The 17,956-nt window shown below is 50.1% G+C and overlaps 1 long non-coding RNA gene across 1 annotated transcript; it reads left to right on the forward strand.

Annotated features, from left to right (window-relative positions):
* Window positions 1–1,499: 1,499 nt before the first annotated feature.
* Window positions 1,500–11,638, forward strand: LOC144892924 (uncharacterized). Its single transcript, XR_013624057.1, has 2 exons — window positions 1,500–2,327; window positions 8,714–11,638. It is a non-coding gene; the product is annotated as an uncharacterized LOC144892924 (long non-coding RNA).
* The last annotated feature ends 6,318 nt before the right edge of the window (window positions 11,639–17,956 follow it).

Below are 17,956 nucleotides of genomic sequence, written 5' to 3' on the forward strand. Positions count from 1 at the left end.
GTTTCCTTTGCGAGTACCTCTCCTCTTTGGCTTGGAGCGTTTCGCATCTCACCGCTCCCCTTGGTGCCGCCTCTTCGCTCCTCTCCCAGTTCGTCTCCCAAGTCATCTGGTAAAGCAGTCCCTTACAGTCGCTTTTATCACCTCGGGCGGAATCAAGCCGCCGGCTCCGAGGGCATGCCTAACGGGTCGCTCACCGCGGTGCTGATTGGCTGTTAGGGCTGGCTCACTCCTCCCCTCTTATGACGAGGTGGAGACACGCCTTTCTTCTCCGAGATTAGCACATGGGCAATGGCGGCCTGCGGGATTGAAAACAACTCCCCTTTTGAAAGGAACTTTGGAGCGCGGAGATGTTTGGGGAAATTGGAAGGGCCTACGCTTATTTTGTTTGATACAATGCAGAGTCAATCTAGTGGGAAACACATATTTAGCCTACATGGAATAAGGAAATACACTATTTAAAAGATATATCGTGACCTGCATGTAAGTTTCATGGAATTAACTAGGAGGACGGCTGCGACCATTATTTACATTAACAGGGTGTTACCATACTTTTGTAACGTTCACATTGTAACGTTTCCACATTCGTTACAATATATATATATATATATATATATATATATATATATATATATATACATATATATTTACACTTTGACATCAACAGTGGCAAGAGCTACCTGTAGGTCCCGTGATGACATTCTGGGGTTCTTAGAGACTTCTCTCAGCATCTTGCGGTCTGCTCTCGGGCTGAACTTGCTGGGGCGGCCTGGCCTGAACAAGTTGGCAGTTGTTTGGAATCTTCTCCACTTGGAGATGATCTTCAAGACAGTCGAATGATTGATTTCAAATTGTTTGGAGATCTTTTAAAATCCCTTCCCAGACTCGTAGGCATCTCTAACCTTCTTTCTGAAGCATTCAGAGAGCTCTTTTGATCTAGGCATGGTGACGCCACACACTTCAACAACAAAGAGAAAACCAAACTAAATGTCTGAGGTTTAAATAAGACAAGTTCCTCCAAGATCCTCTCTAACGATGTTCTAATCATTTCTACCTGAGCTGGTGCACCTGATTCTAATTTTAGGTATTTGAAGTAGTGATAAATATAGGGGTGTAGTACTTACTTTTTCCACATGGGAAATTTGAATTTATTTTTATTTAAATTATACAATGGACTACAAAATGTAAATGTTTCATGATATTTGTTATATTATATCACCTTTATCTGTCAATATTGTTGAAATTAAGACCAAATAGCTCTATGTTGAAATATGTTGAAAAGGTCAAAACTTTACATGGGGTGTACTTACTTTTTCACGTGACTGTATATGTATATGTATACGTGTGTGTGTGTGTATATATATATATATATATATATATATATATATATATATATATATATATATATACATATATACATATATACATATATACATATGTATATATATAGATAGATAGATAGATATATATATATATATAATATATATATATGTCAGGTCGTAGATTTGTTATTGCCTAAAGTTCAGTTATAGACGTTGGTTGCTAATGTGTTATGATTTAAATGTTGTTTAAAAATGCTATTTTCATAAAGTTAATAAAAGGTTTTTGCTTCGTTTTAGTTTAAAATGAGGAAAGGCTCGCTTCGGTCGTGCTGGACAATTGTATACGTGTGCTTTTTCGAGGCTAGATAAGGCCGGTCGTAAAATCACGCTCACATGCGCGTGATTTTGTGTAACGCTAGTATAATGATTAGATTGCAGACATAAACCTATCGTTAAAACCATATATATTTTGTATTAATCACAGCGACGCTTGACTCTGTATAAACATGCTTTGAATTACTCATTTGAACAAACCCATATATTTTATGGCCTTATCGAAGCCAAAGAATGCACCCTCCCTTTAATGAGTTATATTTTCTGTCTCCTCGGAGCCCAGAGAAACATCTGGTCCAGATAAGGGACGGATGACGGTGGGGGCTAGGATGACGGTGAGGGACTCTCGCCAGTCGCTTTGTTCTCTCGGAGATTTTCTGATAAACTTGTCCCTATTTATACGGACTGCGAATCAATGTGCTTCGGGAAGGTCTGAACGTGGCACAAGGGCGAGTCGTGCTGTCGATGTTCGCCTTCTTCCGGATCTGTATAAGTTGGTTTTTAATAAAGCTGCGTCATTTTCAAACTGTTTGTGGACTTCCTTTGCAAACGAAGAGCCGCTTCTTCACATTTGGTACCAGGAGTGGGGTGCAGCACCGGACGACGGGAAACGGAGCCCGAGGGACAGGAGGAAGGCTGCCTGAGGCCGGCGCCGGCACGTTGATTTGATTAAAGGTGAGAGTTGTTTTATATCAGAGGGCTATTATTCCAAATTCGTACCTTCCTCCCTCGAGCGGGTCCAGTCTCCCTGTCTCCGCGCTGCCTGCACTCGAACAGAAATTGTAAGTAAAGGCTCATTTTAGGCCTCAGAATGACGTGGCTTTGTTAAAGCCAGGATAAACATTAAGGGTAAAGCTAAGAATAGATTTTGCGCAGGATACCAGTAAGGATTTAACAGTAAGCTTAAAGTTACAGTTAGCACCAGGAGGGGAAAATGAGGTCGGACAGCCATATAGGTTGAAGCCAGGTGGCCAAGATTTTTCCAGGAAGGAACAGCCCAGAGACAAGATGGGGTATGCCATTGCATGCCAGGGAACGAAGGGCTGTGGCTAACTTAGAGGGCCATAGGAACATGGCCAGGAAAAGGAAAACGCGCAGTAGGTAGGCTTGACAAGATGGGAAGCAAGCTAATGAAAGAAGGGGAACCCCTTAAGGGAACCCCGGCATCTTTCATGTTTAAGAGGCATCATTTTGCCGCGGTAAGACCAGTAAAGGACTGGGCTGTGTTAACTAAAGATTTAAATAATCCCTGGCCAGAGGAGGGATCGTTTGCACTTGACAAGTTGGAAGTGTTGTACGGAGCTTTGGATAAGCTAGAAAGGGAAAGGAAACACTTCCCACCCGATTACTGGAAAGTGTATGGCTGGTGGGAAAAGGAAGGAATGAAGCGACTGGCAGCCTCAAGACAGGCTAGCTTGGCAGGGGAAGTACTGAAGCTTCAGGGTCAAAAGAAACAAGCAGACAAGGTTCAGGACAAAACAATTAAGGAGGTAGTTAAGCAAGCAAATCAGCGGCTAATGCCGCTCGTCCATAATCCGGACCAAGACCCCGCGACAGGGGAGGTAGCCACCATGCCTCTACCCCCCCCAAGCCCTGAGCCCTGTCCCAGGGCTACAGGCGCCACCTCTCCCACCCCCGCCCCTGTTCCCCCAGGGGTTAGACCCCCAGAAAACTAGACCAGCCGCCCCTCAGGTTCACCTTAGCCCGGGCAATCCATTTAGAGGACCAGAAATTAATGGGATGGACAGCGGGTTCGCGGCCCCAGAAGGGCCAGGAGAACTGTACCCCTCATTGGAAGAATGCACGGAATCAGAGAACCCACCACCTGCAATCGGGATGTGTCCTTTAAAAACAATAGGACTGAACAGGGGGGCACCCATTAACATCAGGATACCCTGGAGAGAATCAGATTTGGCGTCTATGCAGGAGCGGGTGAGAACCCTGCTGGCTGAACATCCCGGTCAGATACCGGAATTTATGCGGTTGTGGATACAAAATACAGGCGCAGATTGGCGGGACGTCTGCCACATGGGGAAGGCTGTATTGCCCGCGCGGGTGTGGGACCAGGCCAAAGTACACGCACGCTGGCCAAATGTAGCGCCGCCCCCGGCCCAAACCGCGGCCCAGACCCTCGCCGATTGGGAGGCCCTGGTCGACTTATTGTTGGCCGGGGTACATACCGCACTGATGCCAGCCGCGGGGCCAGATTGGAATAAAATATACGGCCTAAAACAGAAGCATGGCGAAGCAGCCCTCGATTGGAAAGAGAGGGTGGAACGAGCAGTGTTAAAGTGGGGAGGACTGGGCCAGGTGCGGGCACAAGACCTCCCTCACGCCGTAGTGAACAACTTTTTTGCAGAAGGAATGAGACCGGCAGTTAAGAAGCGCATTCAAACGGCTATGATAGGATGGAGAAACACCCCAACCGACCAACTAGTCGAAGCGGCCGAACAATGTGGCGAGGGCGACGAGAAGAAGGCCGATGTTAAGGACGACATGTTGCAAATGCTCGTCCAGGAGAAACGGGACCAACTCAACCAAAATAAGAAGGGAAATCGAGGCCAAGGACGGGCCCAGAATCGGGACACCAGGTTAGAGCCCAACGAAGAGTGGGGGCGCGATGACGAAAATGAAAATGACGCTGATGACAACGACAATGGACGAGTCGACATGCGGACACAAGGGCCCCCTCCCCAAAATTGGAACCCACAAGGGCCCCCTCCCCAAAACTGGAACATGCAGGGGCCCCCTCCACCGCCGCAGAGCTGGGCAATGCAACCACCCCCTCCACAGACCTGGGCAGTACAAACGCCCCCTCCCCAGAACGGGTATCCACAGGGACCCCCTCCCCAAATCGATGGGCCTCCCCCAAGTTATTGGGCCCCAAGCGGAGCAAACGGGAATGGGCCGCCACAATGGGGACAGCGGAACCAACAGCCTGCGAGGCGTCCGACGCAACAGGGTCAGCGCAACAGTAACGGGCATCCCGCATCCACCGCTCCACAAGGGGCGTGCTTCCGTTGCGGACGGATGGGACATTGGAAACGTGATTGCCGGGGGCCCCGCCAGGGATACCCGCCACAGAGAAATCAAGTAGCCTATTGACGGGACGCCGGCGGGCCGCCCGTAGAATGCCCCCTCTTGACTATGACACCAACCGAGGAGCCGACCTGGACACTAGACGTGGATGGGCAACCGGTAGATTTTCTCGTAGATACGGGCGCGACTCGCAGTACTATTAACGAAGGGCAGCTACCATCTTTGCGCCCCACTGATAGAGATGTTCAGATAGTGGGAGTTTCAGGCTTGCCCCAAGCGCTTCCCATTTCAGAAGAGGTAAGAGTGGTGTGCGGCCCATTAGAGGCTAGACACGCTTTCTTGATGACTACCACCGCCCCGACTAACTTGTTGGGACGGGATTTACTTTGCCGTTTAGGCTGCCAAATTTCATGCACGGAGCAGGGAGTTTTTGTAGATGTCGCGGAATCCAAACGCGATCTGTTAATGACGGCATTGTCTCGGCCCGGCCCCACCGCCTACTGGTGGAGCCTGGAAAAGGGGGCTTTGGCCTCTTGGGCACACGTCCTAGACACAGTATGCTCCCAGAGTGACGGGTTGCGAGATTGGCTGCACGTACACCAAATTACAACAGACATAAAGGACAACCCTCCCCATTGCACGGCCTACTACGATGCTAGGGGCGATGACGACGAGTACCGAGGAAAGATAAAGGGGTCAATAGGTAAGAATTCGGACCTAATATTGTCAAATATATGGGTTGGACGGGAGGGAATAGGCGTCGAGGTAACCCTAACCGCGGAACAGCGGGCGTTGTCTCAGTACCCCGCAGGGGTGGACGCCCATGTTACCCTCACCACCGCCAAAGGATGGCCGGCGGAAAGTGTAGGATGGATGATGGGGCGTTTGCGAGAAATTCCGTGCAGCGCCATTTATGAAGTGGACCACTGGACAGTGACGATGCTCGACAATGACGAAGGGTATTTGATCACCCTTGAGGAGCAGAGTATAGAAGGAAAATTTGAAGAGACAGACCTGCCCCCAAAGGGCAACCACGTTGTACGAACGGTGTCTCAGGGCCCGGGCGAGTCCGATGACCTTTTAGAGGAGGTTCCGGCCGATTTGTGGTCCCAACACGACAACGATGTCGGGCGAATTCGCGATGCCAAACCTCTGGTAATACCGGTCCAACCAGGAATGCCCCTCCCAAACGTGAGACAATATAAATTGCGGCACGAGGCCGATGCGGGCATAGAGCCAGTGATTCAATCTTTGGTAAAACAGAAAATAATTGTAGAAACTAACAGCCAATGCAACACACCAATTTTGCCCGTAAAGAAACCAATGCAGGATAAATGGAGGTTCGTGCAGGATTTGAGGGAAGTGAATAAGGTCATACAAGGCATACACCCAGTGGTACCAAACGCGGAAGGCCTTATGACATCTATTCCACCGGACGCAACACATTTTACCGTCATTGACTTATGCTCGGCCTTTTTCTCCGTACCCATCGCACCCGAGTCACAATACTTGTTCGCCTTCACCTTTAGGGGGCGCCAGTTCACCTGGACGGTGTTACCCCAAGGGTTCTCCGACAGCCCCACCCTGTTCTCCCGAGCGTTGCACCGCGATTTGGCAGACGTGGAACTAAAAGGGGGTTCGGTGTTGTTGCAATACATTGACGACTTGTTGATTTGTTCCCCCTCCAAGGAAGCCTGTGAAGTGGACTCCATGGCCCTGCTAAGAGCCTTGGCGGCCAAGGGCCACAAGGTGGGACGGAGAAAGCTCCAATTTGTACGGAAGGTAGTAACCTATTTGGGTCATGCCATTTCACACGGGAAGCGAGAACTGCATGTTGGACGGGTGACCGCCATCATGGAATCGCCACGGCCAAGTACGCAACGACAGATGTTGCGCTTCCTAGGTATGACGGGTTACTGCCGCTCTTGGATAATTGACTACGCGCTACTTGCTAAACCGCTGTACGAAGCCACTAGAGTAGGAGAACCAAACTACTTGGTTTGGACGGACGAATTGATGCGCTGTTTCGAGGGGCTGAAAAAGGCATTGGTAACGGCACCGACTTTAGGACTCCCCGATTATGCGAAACCATTCACCCTTTACACTCATGCAATAAGGGGTTTTGCTCAGTCCGTTTTGACACAGACTCATGGAGATAAGGAACGACCGGTAGCCTACTTTAGTAAAAAGCTGGAACCGGTCGAGCAAGGGTTTCCGGTGTGCCTGCAAGCCATGGCAGCGGCTAGGTACGCTGTGGAAAGGACAGCGGACATTGTGATGGGGCACCCGGTAACGCTACAGGTACCACACTGCGTCACTTCACTGTTACTACAGCGGACAACACAACATTTGTCGACCACTAGATTAATGCAATACGAAACAGCACTGATTACGGCCGCCAACGTCACCATTAAATGTTGCACCACACTCAACCCGGCCTCACTGATGCCCACCCCAGAGGAGGGCGAACCCCACGTATGTGTCGATGTAGTACAGCAAGTCTCCACGGTACGTCCGGACTTGAAGGACGTTCCCCTCGACGACCCCGATCGTGTGTACTACGTCGATGGGTCGGCTAAACGCGGATGGGACGGCTCTTTGCTATCTGGATACGCGGTGTGTTCAGATAGTGAGACGGTAGAAAGTGGGCGCCTTCCGCCCACATTTTCCGCCCAGCAGGCGGAGCTGTGCGCCTTGACTAGAGCATGCAGCTTGGCGGCGGACCTGGCCGTCAACATTTATACAGATTCAGCATACGCGCACGGGGTAGTTCACGACAAAGGGGCAATCTGGAAGATGCGAGGCTTTCTCACATCCGCGGGTTCGGTCATAAAGAACGGCGAACTGGTTGAAGGGCTACTCCAAAGCATCTTGCTTCCCCGCGCTATCGCGGTAATTAAATGTCGCGGCCACCAAAAGACAGACTCTGACGTCGCCCGAGGCAACGCCAGAGCAGACGCAGCGGCAGGAAAAGCGGCCAACCAACAAATAGGACGGAACATGCCGATGGTAACGCGAGCAAAGGGGGCATACACGCAAACTGCCAACATACCGACCTCAGGACCTACCCCCTCCCCGCAAATTGGGTGCACCATCATCACCGCCTCACCAACTAATGAGGACGTTATAAAACTTCAAAACGCAGCAACAGCAGCCGAACACAATGACTGGGTAAAAAGAGGGGCCACACGCCCCGGACCAAATGCGATGTGGACCCTTCACGGAAAACCAATAGCACCCAAGGAACTACTGCCTTGGCTGGCACGTATGGGACATCAAAATGGCCATGTGTGCCAGAGGGGGGTGATGGAACAGATAAACTATACCTGGGCGGCACCGGGACTGTCGCGAATCGCATCAGAGGTGTGCCGGTCATGCGCGGTTTGCCAACAACACAACAGGGGGGCACCTCCTAGGCACCCACATAATGCGGGCCATCCTCGACCAATCGGGCCCTTCTGTCATGTCCAGTTCGATTTTATTAACATGGAACCAAGTATGTCGTTCCGATATGTCCTGGTAATCGTGGACATGTTCACAAAATGGGTCGAGGCCTATCCATGCGCTAAGTCAGACGCCCCGACAGTAGCCAAGCGCCTCGTGCGGGATTTCATGTGCAGATTCGGCATCCCTCAGAAAATTTCGTCAGACAAAGGGGGCCACTTCACGGGAGAGGTGATTAAGGGTATCCTAAAGGCACTGGGCGTGAAACAATCTTTCCATTGCGCTTATCACCCACAATCAGCGGGACTTGTGGAACGCACCAATGGGACGCTGAAACTCAAGGTAGCCAAGATCTGTGCAGACACAGGTTTGAAGTGGCCGGAAGCACTCCCGCTGGCGTTAATGAGTATCCGGTCCACCCCGGGCTGCACCACGGGCCTTTCCCCCCACGAGATATTAATGGGACGACCTATGAGTTTGCCTGTTTCGGCACCGATGGACATGTCCAAACTCGACTTGCCTGTGATGGATGACATGCTTTTAAAGTTTTGCAGAGGATTGTCCAATGTGGCACGCAGCATTCACGCCCGGGTACGAGAGGCGTTGCCTGAACCAACAAGCCACGCCATCCACGACTTCCAGACCGGCGATTACGTGCTCGTAAAACACTTCACCCGCAAGAACGCCTTGGAACCAAGGTGGAAGGGACCAGTCCAGGTGTTGCTGACTACACCAACGGCAGTCTTTTGCGAGGGCAAGACCTCGTGGATCCACGCCACGCACTGTAAGTTGGCCATACAAGCACCAGACACTACACCACAGCAACCACAGTAAGGATGGGCCTAATCATAGGTACAATACTATTGATAGCGACAGCAGCTAGGGGAAACTCCGATTCCAATAGATGCGAAAACGAAACCCGACACCTCACCGTAACATGGGGACAAAGAGTATCACTACCATGTTTCGAACAGAAAGCCCTGCACACAAATTGGGTGAACATAAATTGGCTAGCACTGTCGGCAGGGCCTGGACGCGTTGGCATGGTACTACAAAAGCAACGAGAGTTCCGGGAAGACGGGCAAGCTAGCATTAAGACCTTGGCCCAACCAGGATACCAATGGGGAACCCCTGATTTTAAGCTACAAACACGCACACGCCTAGGGAAAGACATGACCATGCAGGTCCGGTGCAGCGTCTGGACCCCTGGCGCGGCCGGTGGCGAAAAGAACTACATACCATGCATCGAATACATACTCACGCCACAACCCCAGAATAAGGCCCCAAAGAAGGGTGAAAACACATATTGGAAAGTGGCCAGGGAGGTGGCAACAATTCAAAATAGGACACACTGCTGGTCGTGCATGCGCTTTCCCCAAGCAGGCACCACAGGAATACACATGATAGTGCTACCCTTGTCCCTCAATGACCTCTGCTCACAACCTATCGATTCCCCATGTTTAGTCACCACGCTGGAAAGAGAAGGGGTTGACAATGGCCAGAGTTGCAATCGACAATTTAATTATCGCCCGTCAATGATTGCCCATGTGGCCGAGAGGCCTGCCCCCGTCTGGGTCAAACCACAGAAAGGGACGGTCTGCCTCCAGGGTTCCGGCCACTTGCGTATGGGAGAATCAGAATGCGCCTACACTCTCCCCGGGAAGCTGGGACAAGGGAGCTCGGGGATTACATTATGAATAGTACTGCAAGATAAACACAACCACAACATAACGGCTATAACGTTCTCTAGGGGGGTTAGTAGGATTAATGGGGTGGTAAAGGGACTCCAGTGCTTATCCACCCACCTGGTCCCACCCCATGGGACAATGTTTATATGCGGCGACAAGGCTTACCCCTATTTACCAAATAATTGGGGGGGCACATGTTATTTGGGTTCAGTCCTTCCTGACGTTGAGATACTGGATGAGCTAGACCCAAAGTCTTTGGACAGGCGTTATAAGAGGTCAGTCATGAACGAAGATGGAACCACTAAACTACACGGGAGCCTATGGGAAAAGGTGTTTGGTTTCTTCTTCCCAGGAGCGGGCACAGTCATGGATAGTTTCCGAATAGATAAATTGGCTTTGGCCCTAGAAAAGGTGGCAAACGACACCGCTACGGCTCATGACATACTATTGGACACGGTAATTCACATGCGTACAATGGTGATGCAGAATCGGGTGGCTTTGGACATGCTCTTGGCAGAGAAAGGAGGGGTATGCGGAATTATAGAGGGAAAATGTTGCACTTACATACCCGATCCATCTGAAGGAGTGTCAGCCGCAATAGTGAGACTAAGGGAAACTAGCCACACCCTGACGATCGATCGGATCGCGCGCGAAAATTCTTATAAATTTAGCTGGCTCACTGACTGGTTCCGGGGATGGACGGGCACCATAGTGAAGTGGTTATTGACCGCACTGGCTGTGATAATCGGGGTAGTAATTTGGGGGGCACTAATGAAATCTCTAGTCCTCCTCTGTATGAGAAAGTATTTTACAGGATGGAAAGTGAAGAAGCCGCCGACAACGACTATGGCTCTGACCACAAAGGCCGTCGACCTGAACGGGCCCTTCAACAAGGCAGTTGCGACCAGCGCTCCAGAAAATTGTATTGAATTTTGTGACGACTGTGATACTTGTGCGGATCCCATGTGGGAACTGGCTGCTGCCTGTAACGGTGTATGTGATGACTGTGATACTTGTGCTATAAACCCCTTGCGTGTACTGGCTAACGCTGCTTATGTATTACAAGCTGACAGCTGCACGCCCCCTTCCGACCCAACTATGGATCTGATTGCGACACTGGGTCTGGCGGTCGAGGGACCCGACGCGGATGTCCTAGACCCGCAAGCCGACCAGGCGCCCATGGGAGACTTTGACATAAAGGAAGTCCCTCTCTTTTCTCCAAATGTTTTAAGTTCAAATGCTTCAAGTGAATCGGATTTTTACGCTCTGTACCCTGATCAGGAAATTGAGACACAAGATACTGACGACATTTTGTATTCCCCAGAACAGCAGCACGTGAGGGACCTCATGGGCATGACCGTTGATTAACTTCGAAGATCTGCAAGGACTGCGTCTGCAAAGGGTGGGGGGAGCAAGTTCCGCAGGGGAGGTTGCTGGCCCCCTGGCGGGGCAGAACCTCATCTGGACCAGACGTCTTCGTTGTGGATCCGAAACGTTAATGGACTTTCATGTTCTGAGCCCTCAGGTTCCAAGCACGCACCACACGACACGTTCCCCAAATGCACGGGCGAGGCGCTATGGGCGCACGGTATGCCCTTGGGAGATACCCGCATTACACGATTGTCTTTCAATAAAGCCCGATGTGGCACGTTGTCTCTTGAGATACTTTGTCTCGACGAGACAAGAGGAAGGAATGTCAGGTCGTAGATTTGTTATTGCCTAAAGTTCAGTTATAGACGTTGGTTGCTAATGTGTTATGATTTAAATGTTGTTTAAAAATGCTATTTTCATAAAGTTAATAAAAGGTTTTTGCTTCGTTTTAGTTTAAAATGAGGAAAGGCTCGCTTCGGTCGTGCTGGACAATTGTATACGTGTGCTTTTTCGAGGCTAGATAAGGCCGGTCGTAAAATCACGCTCACATGCGCGTGATTTTGTGTAACGCTAGTAGAATGATTAGATTGCAGACATAAACCTATCGTTAAAACCATATATATTTTGTATTAATCACAGCGACGCTTGACTCTGTATAAACATGCTTTGAATTACTCATTTGAACAAACCCATATATTTTATGGCCTTATCGAAGCCAAAGAATGCACCCTCCCTTTAATGAGTTATATTTTCTGTCTCCTCGGAGCCCAGAGAAACATCTGGTCCAGATAAGGGACGGATGACGGTGGGGGCTAGGATGACGGTGAGGGACTCTCGCCAGTCGCTTTGTTCTCTCGGAGATTTTCTGATAAACTTGTCCCTATTTATACGGACTGCGAATCAATGTGCTTCGGGAAGGTCTGAACGTGGCACAAGGGCGAGTCATGCTGTCGATGTTCGCCTTCTTCCGGATCTGTATAAGTTGGTTTTTAATAAAGCTGCGTCATTTTCAAACTGTTTGTGGACTTCCTTTGCAAACGAAGAGCCGCTTCTTCACATATATTGTTATGGAAACGGAGCACGGCACTCCCCTTAGCGGGGGGGTTCATCCCCCTTTTATTTTCACTGGCCGTCTCTGCTCCTGAAGCCACCCCGCTCCCTCCAGAAAGGCAAACCACCCAATGCAACGGTGGCAAACGCCGCAGAAAACCGCCAAATGCAACGGTGGCGAACACCGCAGAAAACCGCCCAATGTTACTGGCACTTTGAAGAGATGATTTGGGGGAAACTTGAAAAGGGAACTATCTTATTCCATCTGGTGCAATGCAGAGTCAACTAATGGGAAACACAGCCTTATACTGACATGGAATAAAGAGATAACTATTTAGAAGGGCTTATGATTTTCTACGTGCATGCGATGGACTAACTAAAAGGACGACCTTTGACCTTTACACAAATGGAGGTATTTACAAGAATCATTACAAGTGACAGAGGGTGATATTTACTACAATGAATTAAACACAGTGCACGGATTCTCAAATCCGTTACACTGTATATATTGTTACGATTTTTAGAACCTTCACTTTGTAAATTTTGTATGAAAATTTCCTATGTACATTTCCCCTTTAATTGGCTGTTAATTGAAATGAGTGCACCATAGCTAGTCCATGCACAAGCACGAAAAAATCATATACCCTTCTAAATAGTTATTTCCTTATTATGTGTACTAGCAGAAGTACCCGGCATTGCCGGGCGGGGGAAGGGAGGGGAGGAGGAAGGGGAGGGGAGGGGGACGGGGGGGGAGGGGAGGAGAGGGTGGGGAGGGGAGAAGAGGAGAGGGTGGGGAGTGGAGAAGAGGAGGGGAGGGGAGAAGAGGAGGGGAGGGGAGAAGAGGAGGGGAGGGGAGAAGAGGAGGGGAGAGGAGAAGAGGGGGGGAGGGGAGAAGAGGGGGGGGAGAAGAGGGGGAGGGGGAGGGGGAGGAGGAGTGGGGAGAAGAGGGGGGGATGCGGAGGGGGAGGGGGAGAGGGGAGGGGAGGGGATGGGGGAGTGGAGGGGGAGGGGAGGGGGAGGGGAGGGGGAGGGGAGGGAGAAGAGGGAGGGGGAGGGGGGAAGGGAGGGGAAGGGGGGAAGGGGGAGGGGGAGGGGGAGGGGGGAGGGGGAGGGGGGGAGGGGGAGGGGGGAGAGGGAGGGGGGAGGGGGAGAGGGAAGGGGTATGGGGGAAGGGGAAGGGGTAGGGGGAGGGGGAGGGGAGAAGGGGTGGGGGTATGGTGGAGGGGGGAGGGGGGAGGGGAGGGGAGGAGGAGGGGAGGGGGAGGGGGGAGTCAAGTCGGAAGTCATTGTCGTCAATTGTATGTCGCATTTATTTTTTATTCCCTGTCAAATGGCATTGGTCCCGCATTCCGAACCGGAAGTCGGAAGTCGGAAGTCATTGTCGTCAAAGTTGAAAAATTAACGTTACGAAATACGCTGATGACGTCATAATTTTAAAACCCGAAGGTTTTTTTAACATTTAAGGTGTGCTGTAGTTTCTCTGGGACGAACTGATTCCGAATATGAAGTTGAAAAATTAACGTTCCGAAATACGCTGATGACGTCATAATTTTAAAACGTGAAGTTTTTTTAATTTTAAGGTGTGCTATAGTTGCTCTGAGACGTACTGATTCCGAATATGCCTTTGGTTTTGCTCTGCGATGAGTAGTTCTCGAGTTATAAGAGGACAAACAAACAAACATACTTTACTGCTTTATATATACACAAAGAATTAAGTTAAGCACCCCTACACAACGAATTAAGGTAAGCACCCCCGAATATATATTCTTTGTGTATATGTATACATTGGCATATATTCTAAGGTATGTGAGATCAAATAATGATTGGTATGACATTAGCAATTATCCATTGATTAAATGCAGATGAGTGCACTCATCTGTGACGCCCATCGCTCGTGCAGCACGTGTTATCATCCACGTGGTCGTGATTTTCTGTAAATGCACTATCATCACGGGTTATTGCAAGTCACGCCTGAGCTCGTGTGGGGGTTACATGGTCATTTTCTCGTAATGGTGGCTCGTAGACGGTTGTCGGACGGAGAACGATGGCGGATAATAGGCATGATCGAGTCCGGAATGTCCAGAAAAGCTGCAGCTCGAATGTGTGGTTACCACCATTCGGTGATCAGTCGGTTGGTGCAGAAACACCAGGAAACGGATGCGGTGAAGGACCGCCCAAGGTCTGGAAGACCTCGCGTGACAACAGTCCGCCAAGATAGAGCGCTTTTGAGACTGGTGCGACGATATCCCTTCGCCTCGAGCCATTTCCTGAAGGACAACTGGCTGCCCAACAGAAGGCTATGTCACCGTACCGTGAGGAACCGCCTGAAATCGGCCGGTTTAAGGTCAAGACGAGTGATCAAGCGTCCAAGGCTACTCGAACGACATCAGAGGGAGCGTTTGGCATGGTGCCTAGCGCGACGTGGATGGAACATCCGGTCTTGGAGGCGAGTTCATTGGTCGGATGAAAGCCGGTTCTTGCTGTACGTGACAGATGGGCGTGTTCGGGTGTGGCGCCACAAAAACACCGCGTATGCACCTAAAAACATTCAACCAACGGTACCCTTTGGTGGTGGCTCGATTATGGTCTGGGGATGCTTCTCCCATGACTGTAAGTTGGACCTGATAACTGTGCGAGGTAACCTCAACGGAGAGCGATATGCCGAGGAAATCCTGAATACCACCGTAATCCCGCACTTCGATGACCACACCCTCGCCAGCAGACCCATCTTCATGGATGACAACGCCAGGCCTCACCGTGCGAGACGCGTCCGAGCCTTGCTGGAGCAAGGTGCTGTGACAACCATCCCCTGGCCTGCGTACAGTCCTGACCTGAACCCCCTCGAGCACGTTTGGGACATGTTGGGACGACAAATTGCGAAGATGGTCCCTCCAATAGCCAATCTGGATGAATTGGAACGTGCATTACATCGGGAATGGAACAACCTGCCACAGCAACGCATACGACGGCTTACAGGGTCTATGAGACGTAGGGTTGAGTCAGTGATCCGATCACGTGGGTCCTACACACGTTATTGACGCAAAGATCGCTAGAGGTCTTCTCAGAACAATGATTGTACGTTAGAAAACATAAACGTCATCCACACTGTCCGTGATGGACCTATAGCTCCATACTTAAATTGAGGTGAAAATATGCCTAAAGTTCCCAAAATATTTCACCTTAAATCATTCAGAATAAAATATTGAAAACGGCATGATTGTTATGTTTTTATGTGACCATAATATCACTTCTCCAGAAAATATAGCAATATCATGGGTATATTACACTGTTTTGACGACAACAAACTTGTAATGTGCGAGGTTGTAAAAAAACGGGGGGGGATGCTTAACTTAATTCTTTGTGTATATATAGATTAGTTTAACGCTGTGTTTCCCACTAGTTGACTCTGCATTGCACTGAATTGAAATAAGATAGGATCCCTCCGACGCCCCCATAGCATCTTCAAAATGCCAGTAACTTTGGGTGGGGTTATTGGCATCACCATCACGATTCGCATTGCCAACTGCATTCGCCCTCCATTGAACACGCGGTCAACTTGGGGAAGAAGGGTGTGGCCCCACATCATCATCAGAGGGAGGAGTGAACCAGCCCCGATCAACCAACCAAGGATGAGGGGTTTGGCTTGAGAGGGCGGAGAGAGAACGATCGGGCAGTTTCGCGAGCGTTCCAGGGTGTGGCGCTATATAACCCATCATGCGACGCCCCCACCTCAGAAGAGAGATGAGTTCACCTAAAGGAGTCCACCGCAGCTGAACAAACCGCAGCTTTGAGTCCACCGCGTTTGAACCAACCGCAGCTTTGAGACCACCGTAGTCCAGCCCCCCTGTGACACGCAGCTTCGACCCGCTGCTACGCGGGAACCAGACTGCAGTGGCATCGGTGGCCATCGAGGTTGAGCCCGACGTCCCGTGCGGGAGCAAGCTCCAGCTGAACCTTCCTCCTCTTCCAGCCATTCGTTCCTGCCTTCATTCCCCATTCGTGTAAGTCTGATTGTCGTCTGTTTTGTGTGTCTTGTCCTGGGGTATAAGTAAGCTTGTGTAGGTAAGCTAGTATTGCACTGTGTCTGCTCCTTCTGTCTTTATTTCGTTTCTTTCTGTCTTTATTTCGTTTCTTTCCCTCTTCCTTGGTTTCTTTGGTCTTGTACATAATAGTAGTAATAAATTATATTTGTTCTTCCTTACCTTCTGGTTTCCTCACATCCGATCGTCTTAGTGATTTCCCCATTGAATACCTGTGGCACGATTTGGCCAACGTTGAGAATCTGGTCTAGTTCTGTTAACGGTTCGAGCTGCAGGCTGCCATCTGCTCGGCAAATAACATCTTGTCCACGGTCTCGAACGAGGTCGCTCACCTGCCTCTCCGGAGGGAGCTGGGCAGCTTCAGGACTCACGTCGGTCAGTCATAGACAAGGGGATTAATCCCCCCTTGGTAAGGGAAAAAGGGCCGACGTTGAGATCCGCAACAATTGGTGTCAGGAGCGAGATTCGGACCTGAAGTGTGCTTAGCGCACTCAAATTACGAGTGGCCAAAATTTTATTTTAACATCTAAATTTAAATCGTGCCATGGATGGTCAAGGCGACCGGATGCCGGTGGGTGAGTTAGAAGGGGGGGGGGGGGGTAGAAGCGACCCAGGACCCCATGGAGGTGGGAGTAATAATGGAGGAGGAGAGAAATGAGGATGTGGTTGCGGGGGTATCAGGTGCGCAAGATGGCGCCCTCGCGCACGAGGTTTCAGCGGCACCAAATGTCACCGCGCCCGTGACCGTAGCAACGCCGCTGATGGACTGGGGCCTATTCATGCTGCAAATAAGGGCCTTTATGGTCGAGACAGGTGAGGGAATGGAAAACAGAATGGGGGAGCGATTGGGAAATCAAATTGGGGGGCTAGAAGCTAAATTTGAGGGTTTAGACAACGGGATAAAAGGGGTGAAGAATGGGTTAACGGGGTTAGAAAACACCATGGAAGGCAAATTGAGGGAAATAGGGGAGCAATCCGCCCGGGAAATTAAACAAATGGGAGATCAGATAGAGGAGGTGAAAATCGGGTTAGAAACTAAATTGGATGCCCAGACGAATGATTTGGAACAGATGAGGGCAGCATCTACCAAAGAGATGGGAGAAATGGGGGAGGAGATCAGACGAGGTGTGGGCTAGGAAGTCGCGGCGGTACGCGAGGAGGTAAAGCGAGGTGAGGAGCGTATGGAGAAAGAGGTGAGAAATAGTACGGCTAGGTTACAGGGGGGAATAGAGGATCTGACGAGGGGAGTAGAGCAGCTGATGGTGGGACAAAAGGAATTAGTGGAGCAAGTGGAAAAGAACACTGCGATAATCGGGGGGTTAAAGGCGACACAGAAAGAAATAAAAAAAGGAACTTATAGCGACAAAGAGGGAATGTCAGATGGTACATGAGGGGTTGACAAAGAGGTTGGACGAGGTAACAGAAGCAATGGAGACGAAAGAACGGGAAGTAAGGACGCACATAGAGACGACCAATGTGGCCTTAGAGGAAGAAATTGAGCGGGCGCACCGGGAAATAAAAGAGGTGAAGCAAAAATTAGAGGAAGTGGAAGAGGGGGTGAGTGAAATTAAGAAGAGACGGAGGGAAACTAAGAGAGAGATAAAGGAGGTGATGGAATTGGTGCAAGGTCTGTGCTCAAATCGTGATGATGTGCTTACTGACCAAATAAAGA

The sequence above is a fragment of the Myxine glutinosa genome, chromosome 7 (genome assembly GCF_964187855.1).
Source record: "Myxine glutinosa chromosome 7, kmMyxGlut1.1, whole genome shotgun sequence".
Lineage (NCBI taxonomy): Eukaryota > Metazoa > Chordata > Myxini > Myxiniformes > Myxinidae > Myxine > Myxine glutinosa.